Consider the following 11,375-nt stretch of genomic DNA (forward strand, 5'->3'; position numbering starts at 1 on the left):
TATCTGGCTCTACAACGGCTCTGCTGACCTGGTTCTCTGGCTCTACAGCGACTCTGCTGACCTGGTTCTCTGGCTCTATAGCAGCTCTGCTGATCTTTTTCTCTGGCTCTACAGCAGCTCTGCTGACCTGGTTCTCGGGCTCTTCTATGGCTCTAAAGCAGTCCTGCTCATCTGGGTCTCTGCCTCTAGAGCAGCTCTGCTCAGCTGGTTCTTAGGCTCTAGAGCAGCTCTGCTGACCTGGATCTCTGGCTCTAAAGCAGCTCTGCTGACCTGGTTCTCTAGCTCTTAAGTGACTCTTCTAAACTGGTTCTCAGGCTCTAAAGCGGCTCTGCTGACCTGGGTCTCTGGATCTAAAGCAGCTCTGCTAACCTGGTTCTCTGGTTCTAAAGCAGCTCTGCTGACCTGGTTTCTCTGGCTCAACAGCAGCTCTGCTAACCTGGTTCTCTGCCTCTAAAGCAGCTCTGCTGACCTCGTTCTCTGGCTCTAAAGCAGCTGTGCTGAACTGGGTCTCGCCCTCTATAGCAGCTCTGCTGACCTGGTTCTTAGGCTCCAGAGCAGCTCTGCTGACCTGGTTCTCTGGTCTTATGTAGCTCTACTGACCTGGGTCTCTGGCGCTAAAGCGGCTCAGCTGACCTGGTTTTCTCCCTCTAGAGCAGCTCTGCTGACCTTTTTCCCTGGCTCTAAAGCAGCTCTGCAGACCTGGTTCTTAGGCTCTAGAGCAGCTCTGCTTACCTGGTTTTCTGGCTCTACAACGGCTCTGCTGACCAGATTCTCTGGCTCTAAAGCAGCTCTGCTGACCTGTTTCTCTAGCTCTAAAGCAGCTCTGCTGACCTGGTTCTCTGGCTCCAGAGCAACTCTGCTGACCTGGTTCTTAGGCTCTGGTGCAGCTCTGCTGACCTGGTTCTCTGGCTGTACAACGGCTCTGCTGACTTGTTTCTCTGGCTTTAAAGCAACTCTTCTGACCTGGTTCTATGGCTCTAAAGCAGGTCTGCTGATCCGGTTCTCTGGCTCTAAACCAGCTCTGCTGACCTGGTTCTTAGGCTCTAGAGCAGCTCTGCTGACCTGGTTCTCTGGCTCTACAACGGCTCTGCTGACCTGGTTCTCTGGCTCTAAAGCAGCTCTGCTGATCTGGTTCTCTCCCTCTAAAGCAGCTCTGCTGATCTGGTTCTCTCCCTCGAAAGCAGCTCTGCTGACCTGTTTCTCTCCCTCTAAAGCAGCTCTGCTGATCTGGTTCTCGCGCTCTAAAGCAGCTCTGCTGACCTGTTTCTCTAGCTCTGAAGCAGCTCTTCTGGCCTGATTCTCTGGCTCTGGAGCAGCTATGCTGACCTGGTTCTCTGGCTGTACAACAGCTCTGCTGAACTGATTCTCTGGCTCTAAAGCAGGTCTGCTGACCTTGTTCTATGGCTCTAAAGCAGGTCTGCTGATCTGGTTCTCTGGCTCTAAAGCAGGTCTGCTGATCCGGTTCTCTGGCTCTAAACCAGCTCTGCTGACCTGGTTCTTAGGCTCTAGAGCAGCTCTGCTGACCTGTTTCTCTGGCTCTACAGCAGCTCTGCTGACCTGGTTCTCTGGCTCTAAAGCAGGTCTGCTGACCTGGTTCTCTGGCTCTCTGGCCCTAGAGCAGCTCCGCTGACCTGGTTCTCTGGCTCTACAACAGCTCTGCTGACCTGGTTCTCTGGCTCTAGAGCGGCTTTGCTGACTTGGTTCTCTGGCTCTACAACGGCTCTGCTGACCTGGTTCTCTGGGTCTAAAGCAGCTCTACTGACGTGGTTCTCTGGTTCTAAAGCAGCTCTGCTGACCTGGTTCTCTGGCTTTACAGCAGCTCTGCTGACCTGGTTCTCTGGCTCTAAAGCAGCTCTGCTGACCTGGTGCTATGGCTCTAAAGCAGCTCTGCTGACCTGGTTCTCTGGCTGTACAACGGCTCTGCGGAACTGGTTCTCTGGCTCTAAAGCAGCTCTGCCGACCTGGTTCTATGGCTCTAAAGCAGCTGTGCTGAACTGGGTCTCGCCCTCTATAGCAGCTCTGCTGACCTGGTTCTTAGGCTCCAGAGCAGCTCTGATGACCTGGTTCTCTGGTCTTATGTAGCTCTACTGACCTGGGTCTCTGGCGCTAAAGCGGCTCAGCTGACCTGGTTTTCTCCCTCTAGAGCAGCTCTGCTGACCTGTTTCCCTGGCTCTAAAGCAGCTCTGCTGACCTGGTTCTCTGGCTCCAGAGCAACTCTGCTGACCTGGTTCTTAGGCTCTGGTGCAGCTCTGCTGACCTGGTTCTCTGGCTGTACAACGGCTCTGCTGACTTGTTTCTCTGGCTTAAAGCAACTCTGCTGACCTGGTTCTATGGCTCTAAAGCAGGTCTGCTGATCCGGTTCTCTGGCTCTAAACCAGCTCTGCTGACCTGGTTCTTAGGCTCTAGAGAAGCTCTGCTGACCTGTTTCTCTGGCTCTACAGCAGCTCTGCTGACCTGGTTCTCTGGCTCTAAAGCAGGTCTGCTGACCTGGTTCTCTGGCTCTCTGGCCCTAGAGCAGCTCCGCTGACCTGGTTCTCTGGCTCTACAACAGCTCTGCTGACCTGGTTCTCTGGCTCTAGAGCGGCTTTGCTGACTTGGTTCTCTGGCTCCACAACGGCTCTGCTGAACTGGTTCTCTGGGTCTAAAGCAGCTCTACTGACGTGGTTCTCTGGTTCTAAAGCAGCTCTGCTGACCTGGTTCTCTGGCTCTACAGCAGCTCTGCTGACCTGGTTCTCTGGCTCTAAAGCAGCTCTGCTGACCTGTTGCTATGGCTCTAAAGCAGCTCTGCTGACCTGGTTCTCTGGCTGTACAACGGCTCTGCGGACCTGGTTCTCTGGCTCTAAAGCAGCTCTGCCGACCTGGTTCTATGGCTCTAAAGCAGCTCTCCTGATCTGGTTCTCTGGCTCTAATGCAGCTCTGCTGACCTGGATCTTAGGCTCTAGAGCAGCTCTGGTGACCTGGTTCTCTGGCTCTACAGCAGCTCTGCTGACCTAGTTCTCTGGCTCTACAACGGCTCTGCGGATCTGTTTCTCTGGCTCTAAAACTGTTTTGCTGATCTGGTTCTCTGGCTCTACAACGGCTTTGCTGACCTGGTTCTCTGGCTCTACAGCAGCTCTGCTGACCTGGTTCTCTAGCTCTACAACGGCTCTGCTGATCTGGTTCTCTGCCTCTAGAACAGCTTTGCTGATCTGGTTCTCTGGCTCTCCAACCGGTCTGCTGACCTGGATCTCTGGCTCTAAAGCAGCTCTGCTGACCTGGGTCTCTGGCTCTATAGCGGCTCTGCTGACCTGGTTCACTGGCTCTATAGGAGCTCTGCTGACCTGGTTCTCTGGCTCGAGAGCAGCTCTGCTGACCTGGTTCTTAGGTTCTAGAGCAGGTCTGCTGACCTGGTTCTCTGGCTGTACAACGGCTCTGCTGACCTGGTTCTCTGGCTCTACAACGGCTCTGCTGACCTGGTTCTCTGGCTCTAAAGCAGCTCTGCTGATCTGGTTCTCTCCCTCTAAAGCAGCTCTGCTGATCTGGTTCTCTCCCTCGGAAGCAGCTCTGCTGACCTGTTTCTCTCCCTCTAAAGCAGCTCTGCTGATCTGGTTCTCGCGCTCTAAAGCAGCTCTGCTGACCTGTTTCTCTAGCTCTGAAGCAGCTCTTCTGGCCTGATTGTCTGGCTCTGGAGCAGCTATGCTGACCTGGTTCTCTGGCTGTACAACAGCTCTGCTGAACTGATTCTCTGGCTCTAAAGCAGGTCTGCTGACCTTGTTCTATGGCTCTAAAGCAGGTCTGCTGATCTGGTTCTCTGGCTCTAAAGCAGCTCTGCTGACCTGGTTCTTAGACTCTAGAGCAGCTCTGCTGACCTGGTTCTCTGGCTCTACAGCAGCTCTGCTGACCTGGTTCTCTGGCTCAACAGCAGCTCTGCTATCCTGGTTCTCTGGCTGTACAACGGCACTGCTGACCTGATTCTCTGACTCTCAAAAAGCTTTGCTGATCTGGTTCTCTGACTCTACAACGGCTTTGCTGACCTGTTTCTCTGGCTCTAGGGCAGCTCAGCTGACTTGTTTCTCTGGCTGTACAACGGCTCTGCTGACCTGGTTCTCTGGCTCTAGAGCAGCTTTGCTGATCTGGTTATCTGGCTCTACAACGGCTCTGCTGACCTGGTTCTCTGGCTCTACAGCGACTCTGCTGACCTGGTTCTCTGGCTCTATAGCAGCTCTGCTGATCTTTTTCTCTGGCTCTACAGCAGCTCTGCTGACCTGGTTCTCGGGCTCTTCTATGGCTCTAAAGCAGTCCTGCTCATCTGGGTCTCTGCCTCTAGAGCAGCTCTGCTCAGCTGGTTCTTAGGCTCTAGAGCAGCTCTGCTGACCTGGATCTCTGGCTCTAAAGCAGCTCTGCTGACCTGGTTCTCTAGCTCTTAAGTGACTCTTCTAAACTGGTTCTCAGGCTCTAAAGCGGCTCTGCTGACCTGGGTCTCTGGATCTAAAGCAGCTCTGCTAACCTGGTTCTCTGGTTCTAAAGCAGCTCTGCTGACCTGGTTTCTCTGGCTCAACAGCAGCTCTGCTAACCTGGTTCTCTGCCTCTAAAGCAGCTCTGCTGACCTCGTTCTCTGGCTCTAAAGCAGCTGTGCTGAACTGGGTCTCGCCCTCTATAGCAGCTCTGCTGACCTGGTTCTTAGGCTCCAGAGCAGCTCTGCTGACCTGGTTCTCTGGTCTTATGTAGCTCTACTGACCTGGGTCTCTGGCGCTAAAGCGGCTCAGCTGACCTGGTTTTCTCCCTCTAGAGCAGCTCTGCTGACCTTTTTCCCTGGCTCTAAAGCAGCTCTGCAGACCTGGTTCTTAGGCTCTAGAGCAGCTCTGCTTACCTGGTTTTCTGGCTCTACAACGGCTCTGCTGACCAGATTCTCTGGCTCTAAAGCAGCTCTGCTGACCTGTTTCTCTAGCTCTAAAGCAGCTCTGCTGACCTGGTTCTCTGGCTCCAGAGCAACTCTGCTGACCTGGTTCTTAGGCTCTGGTGCAGCTCTGCTGACCTGGTTCTCTGGCTGTACAACGGCTCTGCTGACTTGTTTCTCTGGCTTTAAAGCAACTCTTCTGACCTGGTTCTATGGCTCTAAAGCAGGTCTGCTGATCCGGTTCTCTGGCTCTAAACCAGCTCTGCTGACCTGGTTCTTAGGCTCTAGAGCAGCTCTGCTGACCTGTTTCTCTGGCTCTACAGCAGCTCTGCTGACCTGGTTCTCTGGCTCTAAAGCAGGTCTGCTGACCTGGTTCTCTGGCTCTCTGGCCCTAGAGCAGCTCCGCTGACCTGGTTCTCTGGCTCTACAACAGCTCTGCTGACCTGGTTCTCTGGCTCTAGAGCGGCTTTGCTGACTTGGTTCTCTGGCTCTACAACGGCTCTGCTGACCTGGTTCTCTGGGTCTAAAGCAGCTCTACTGACGTGGTTCTCTGGTTCTAAAGCAGCTCTGCTGACCTGGTTCTCTGGCTCTACAGCAGCTCTGCTGACCTGGTTCTCTGGCTCTAAAGCAGCTCTGCTGACCTGGTGCTATGGCTCTAAAGCAGCTCTGCTGACCTGGTTCTCTGGCTTTACAACGGCTCTGCGGACCTGGTTCTCTGGCTCTAAAGCAGCTCTGCCGACCTGGTTCTATGGCTCTAAAGCAGCTGTGCTGAACTGGGTCTCGCCCTCTATAGCAGCTCTGCTGACCTGGTTCTTAGGCTCCAGAGCAGCTCTGCTGACCTGGTTCTCTGGTCTTATGTAGCTCTACTGACCTGGGTCTCTGGCGCTAAAGCGGCTCAGCTGACCTGGTTTTCTCCCTCTAGAGCAGCTCTGCTGACCTGTTTCCCTGGCTCTAAAGTAGCTCTGCAGACCTGGTTCTTAGGCTCTAGAGCAGCTCTGCTTACCTGGTTTTCTGGCTCTACAACGGCTCTGCTGACCAGATTCTCTGGCTCTAAAGCAGCTCTGCTGACCTGTTTCTCTAGCTCTAAAGCAGCTCTGCTGACCTGGTTCTCTGGCTCTAGAGCAACTCTGCTGACCTGGTTCTTAGGCTCTGGTGCAGCTCTGCTGACCTGGTTCTCTGGCTGTACAACGGCTCTGCTGACTTGTTTCTCTGGCTTTAAAGCAACTTTGCTGACCTGGTTCTATGGCTCTAAAGCAGGTCTGCTGATCTGGTTCTCTGGCTCTAAACCAGCTCTGCTGACCTGGTTCTTAGGCTCTAGAGAAGCTCTGCTGACCTGTTTCTCTGGCTCTACAGCAGCTCTGCTGACCTGGTTCTCTGGCTCTAAAGCAGGTCTGCTGACCTGGTTCTCTGGCTCTCTGGCCCTAGAGCAGCTCCGCTGACCTGGTTCTCTGGCTCTACAACAGCTCTGCTGACCTGGTTCTCTGGCTCTAGAGCGGCTTTGCTGACTTGGTTCTCTGGCTCTACAACGGCTCTGCTGACCTGGTTCTCTGGGTCTAAAGCAGCTCTACTGACGTGGTTCTCTGGTTCTAAAGCAGCTCTGCTGACCTGGTTCTCTGGCTCTACAGCAGCTCTGCTGACCTGGTTCTCTGGCTCTAAAGCAGCTCTGCTGACCTGGTGCTATGGCTCTAAAGCAGCTCTGCTGACCTGGTTCGCTGGCTGTACAACGGCTCTGCGGACCTGGTTCTCTGGCTCTAAAGCAGCTCTGCCGACCTGGTTCTATGGCTCTAAAGCAGCTCTCCTGATCTGGTTCTCTGGCTCTAATGCAGCTCTGCTGACCTGGATCTTAGGCTCTAGAGCAGCTCTGGTGACCTGGTTCTCTGGCTCTACAGCAGCTCTGCTGACCTAGTTCTCTGGCTCTACAACGGCTCTGTGGATCTGTTTCTCTGGCTCTAAAACAGTTTTGCTGATCTGGTTCTCTGGCTCTACAACGGCTTTGCTGACCTGGTTCTCTGGCTCTACAGCAGCTCTGCTGACCTGGTTCTCTGGCTCTACAGCAGCTCTGCTGACCTGGTTCTCTAGCTCTACAACGGCTCTGCTGATCTGGTTCTCTGCCTCTAGAACAGCTTTGCTGATCTGGTTCTCTGGCTCTCCAACCGGTCTGCTGACCTGGATCTCTGGCTCTAAAGCAGCTCTGCTGACCTGGGTCTCTGGCTCTATAGCGGCTCTGCTGACCTGGTTCACTGGCTCTATAGGAGCTCTGCTGACCTGGTTCTCTGGCTCGAGAGCAGCTCTGCTGACCTGGTTCTTAGGTTCTAGAGCAGGTCTGCTGACCTGGTTCTCTGGCTGTACAACGGCTCTGCTGACCTGGTTCTCTGGCTCTACAACGGCTCTGCTGACCTGGTTCTCTGGCTCTAAAGCAGCTCTGCTGATCTGGTTCTCTCCCTCTAAAGCAGCTCTGCTGATCTGGTTCTCTCCCTCGGAAGCAGCTCTGCTGACCTGTTTCTCTCCCTCTAAAGCAGCTCTGCTGATCTGGTTCTCGCGCTCTAAAGCAGCTCTGCTGACCTGTTTCTCTAGCTCTGAAGCAGCTCTTCTGGCCTGATTGTCTGGCTCTGGAGCAGCTATGCTGACCTGGTTCTCTGGCTGTACAACAGCTCTGCTGAACTGATTCTCTGGCTCTAAAGCAGGTCTGCTGACCTTGTTCTATGGCTCTAAAGCAGGTCTGCTGATCTGGTTCTCTGGCTCTAAAGCAGCTCTGCTGACCTGGTTCTTAGACTCTAGAGCAGCTCTGCTGACCTGGTTCTCTGGCTCTACAGCAGCTCTGCTGACCTGGTTCTCTGGCTCAACAGCAGCTCTGCTATCCTGGTTCTCTGGCTGTACAACGGCACTGCTGACCTGATTCTCTGACTCTCAAAAAGCTTTGCTGATCTGGTTCTCTGACTCTACAACGGCTTTGCTGACCTGTTTCTCTGGCTCTAGGGCAGCTCAGCTGACTTGTTTCTCTGGCTGTACAACGGCTCTGCTGACCTGGTTCTCTGGCTCTAGAGCAGCTTTGCTGATCTGGTTATCTGGCTCTACAACGGCTCTGCTGACCTGGTTCTCTGGCTCTACAGCGACTCTGCTGACCTGGTTCTCTGGCTCTATAGCAGCTCTGCTGATCTTTTTCTCTGGCTCTACAGCAGCTCTGCTGACCTGGTTCTCGGGCTCTTCTATGGCTCTAAAGCAGTCCTGCTCATCTGGGTCTCTGCCTCTAGAGCAGCTCTGCTCAGCTGGTTCTTAGGCTCTAGAGCAGCTCTGCTGACCTGGATCTCTGGCTCTAAAGCAGCTCTGCTGACCTGGTTCTCTAGCTCTTAAGTGACTCTTCTAAACTGGTTCTCAGGCTCTAAAGCGGCTCTGCTGACCTGGGTCTCTGGATCTAAAGCAGCTCTGCTAACCTGGTTCTCTGGTTCTAAAGCAGCTCTGCTGACCTGGTTTCTCTGGCTCAACAGCAGCTCTGCTAACCTGGTTCTCTGCCTCTAAAGCAGCTCTGCTGACCTCGTTCTCTGGCTCTAAAGCAGCTGTGCTGAACTGGGTCTCGCCCTCTATAGCAGCTCTGCTGACCTGGTTCTTAGGCTCCAGAGCAGCTCTGCTGACCTGGTTCTCTGGTCTTATGTAGCTCTACTGACCTGGGTCTCTGGCGCTAAAGCGGCTCAGCTGACCTGGTTTTCTCCCTCTAGAGCAGCTCTGCTGACCTTTTTCCCTGGCTCTAAAGCAGCTCTGCAGACCTGGTTCTTAGGCTCTAGAGCAGCTCTGCTTACCTGGTTTTCTGGCTCTACAACGGCTCTGCTGACCAGATTCTCTGGCTCTAAAGCAGCTCTGCTGACCTGTTTCTCTAGCTCTAAAGCAGCTCTGCTGACCTGGTTCTCTGGCTCCAGAGCAACTCTGCTGACCTGGTTCTTAGGCTCTGGTGCAGCTCTGCTGACCTGGTTCTCTGGCTGTACAACGGCTCTGCTGACTTGTTTCTCTGGCTTTAAAGCAACTCTTCTGACCTGGTTCTATGGCTCTAAAGCAGGTCTGCTGATCCGGTTCTCTGGCTCTAAACCAGCTCTGCTGACCTGGTTCTTAGGCTCTAGAGCAGCTCTGCTGACCTGTTTCTCTGGCTCTACAGCAGCTCTGCTGACCTGGTTCTCTGGCTCTAAAGCAGGTCTGCTGACCTGGTTCTCTGGCTCTCTGGCCCTAGAGCAGCTCCGCTGACCTGGTTCTCTGGCTCTACAACAGCTCTGCTGACCTGGTTCTCTGGCTCTAGAGCGGCTTTGCTGACTTGGTTCTCTGGCTCTACAACGGCTCTGCTGACCTGGTTCTCTGGGTCTAAAGCAGCTCTACTGACGTGGTTCTCTGGTTCTAAAGCAGCTCTGCTGACCTGGTTCTCTGGCTCTACAGCAGCTCTGCTGACCTGGTTCTCTGGCTCTAAAGCAGCTCTGCTGACCTGGTGCTATGGCTCTAAAGCAGCTCTGCTGACCTGGTTCTCTGGCTTTACAACGGCTCTGCGGACCTGGTTCTCTGGCTCTAAAGCAGCTCTGCCGACCTGGTTCTATGGCTCTAAAGCAGCTGTGCTGAACTGGGTCTCGCCCTCTATAGCAGCTCTGCTGACCTGGTTCTTAGGCTCCAGAGCAGCTCTGCTGACCTGGTTCTCTGGTCTTATGTAGCTCTACTGACCTGGGTCTCTGGCGCTAAAGCGGCTCAGCTGACCTGGTTTTCTCCCTCTAGAGCAGCTCTGCTGACCTGTTTCCCTGGCTCTAAAGTAGCTCTGCAGACCTGGTTCTTAGGCTCTAGAGCAGCTCTGCTTACCTGGTTTTCTGGCTCTACAACGGCTCTGCTGACCAGATTCTCTGGCTCTAAAGCAGCTCTGCTGACCTGTTTCTCTAGCTCTAAAGCAGCTCTGCTGACCTGGTTCTCTGGCTCTAGAGCAACTCTGCTGACCTGGTTCTTAGGCTCTGGTGCAGCTCTGCTGACCTGGTTCTCTGGCTGTACAACGGCTCTGCTGACTTGTTTCTCTGGCTTTAAAGCAACTTTGCTGACCTGGTTCTATGGCTCTAAAGCAGGTCTGCTGATCTGGTTCTCTGGCTCTAAACCAGCTCTGCTGACCTGGTTCTTAGGCTCTAGAGAAGCTCTGCTGACCTGTTTCTCTGGCTCTACAGCAGCTCTGCTGACCTGGTTCTCTGGCTCTAAAGCAGGTCTGCTGACCTGGTTCTCTGGCTCTCTGGCCCTAGAGCAGCTCCGCTGACCTGGTTCTCTGGCTCTACAACAGCTCTGCTGACCTGGTTCTCTGGCTCTAGAGCGGCTTTGCTGACTTGGTTCTCTGGCTCTACAACGGCTCTGCTGACCTGGTTCTCTGGGTCTAAAGCAGCTCTACTGACGTGGTTCTCTGGTTCTAAAGCAGCTCTGCTGACCTGGTTCTCTGGCTCTACAGCAGCTCTGCTGACCTGGTTCTCTGGCTCTAAAGCAGCTCTGCTGACCTGGTGCTATGGCTCTAAAGCAGCTCTGCTGACCTGGTTCGCTGGCTGTACAACGGCTCTGCGGACCTGGTTCTCTGGCTCTAAAGCAGCTCTGCCGACCTGGTTCTATGGCTCTAAAGCAGCTCTCCTGATCTGGTTCTCTGGCTCTAATGCAGCTCTGCTGACCTGGATCTTAGGCTCTAGAGCAGCTCTGGTGACCTGGTTCTCTGGCTCTACAGCAGCTCTGCTGACCTAGTTCTCTGGCTCTACAACGGCTCTGTGGATCTGTTTCTCTGGCTCTAAAACAGTTTTGCTGATCTGGTTCTCTGGCTCTACAACGGCTTTGCTGACCTGGTTCTCTGGCTCTACAGCAGCTCTGCTGACCTGGTTCTCTGGCTCTACAACGGCTCTGCTGATCTGGTTCTCTGCCTCTAGAGCAGCTTTGCTGATCTGGTTCTCTGGCTCTACAACCGGTCTGCTGACCTGGATCTCTGGCTCTGAAGCAGCTCTGCTGACCTGGGTCTCTGGCTCTATAGCGGCTCTGCTGACCTGGTTCACTGGCTCTATAGGAGCTCTGCTGACCTGGTTCTCTGGCTCTACAGCAGCTCTGCTGACCTGGTTCTCTGGCTCTACAACGGCCCTGCAGACCTGGTTTTCAGTCACTTCTATGGCTCTAAAACAGTTCTGCTCACCTGGTTCTCTGGCTCTAAAGCAGCTCTGCTGACCTGCTTCTCTGGCTCTACAGCAGCTCTGCTGACCCGGTTACCTGGCTCTACAGCAGCTCTGCTCACCTGGTTCTCAGGCTCTAGAGCAGCTCTGCTGACCTGGTTCTTAGGCTCTAGAGCAGCTCTGCTGACCTGTTTCTTCGGCTCTAGAGCAGATCTGCTGACCTGGTTCTCTGGCTCTAAAGCAGCTCTGCTGACCTGGTTCTCTAGCTCTAAAGAGGCTCTGCTGACCTTGTTTTCTGGCTCTGGAGCAGCTATGCTGACCTGGTTCTCTGGCTGTACAACAGCTCTGCTGAACTGATT

The sequence above is a fragment of the Triturus cristatus genome, unplaced genomic scaffold (assembly GCF_964204655.1).
Source record: "Triturus cristatus unplaced genomic scaffold, aTriCri1.1 SCAFFOLD_207, whole genome shotgun sequence".
Classification (NCBI taxonomy): Eukaryota; Metazoa; Chordata; class Amphibia; order Caudata; family Salamandridae; genus Triturus; species Triturus cristatus.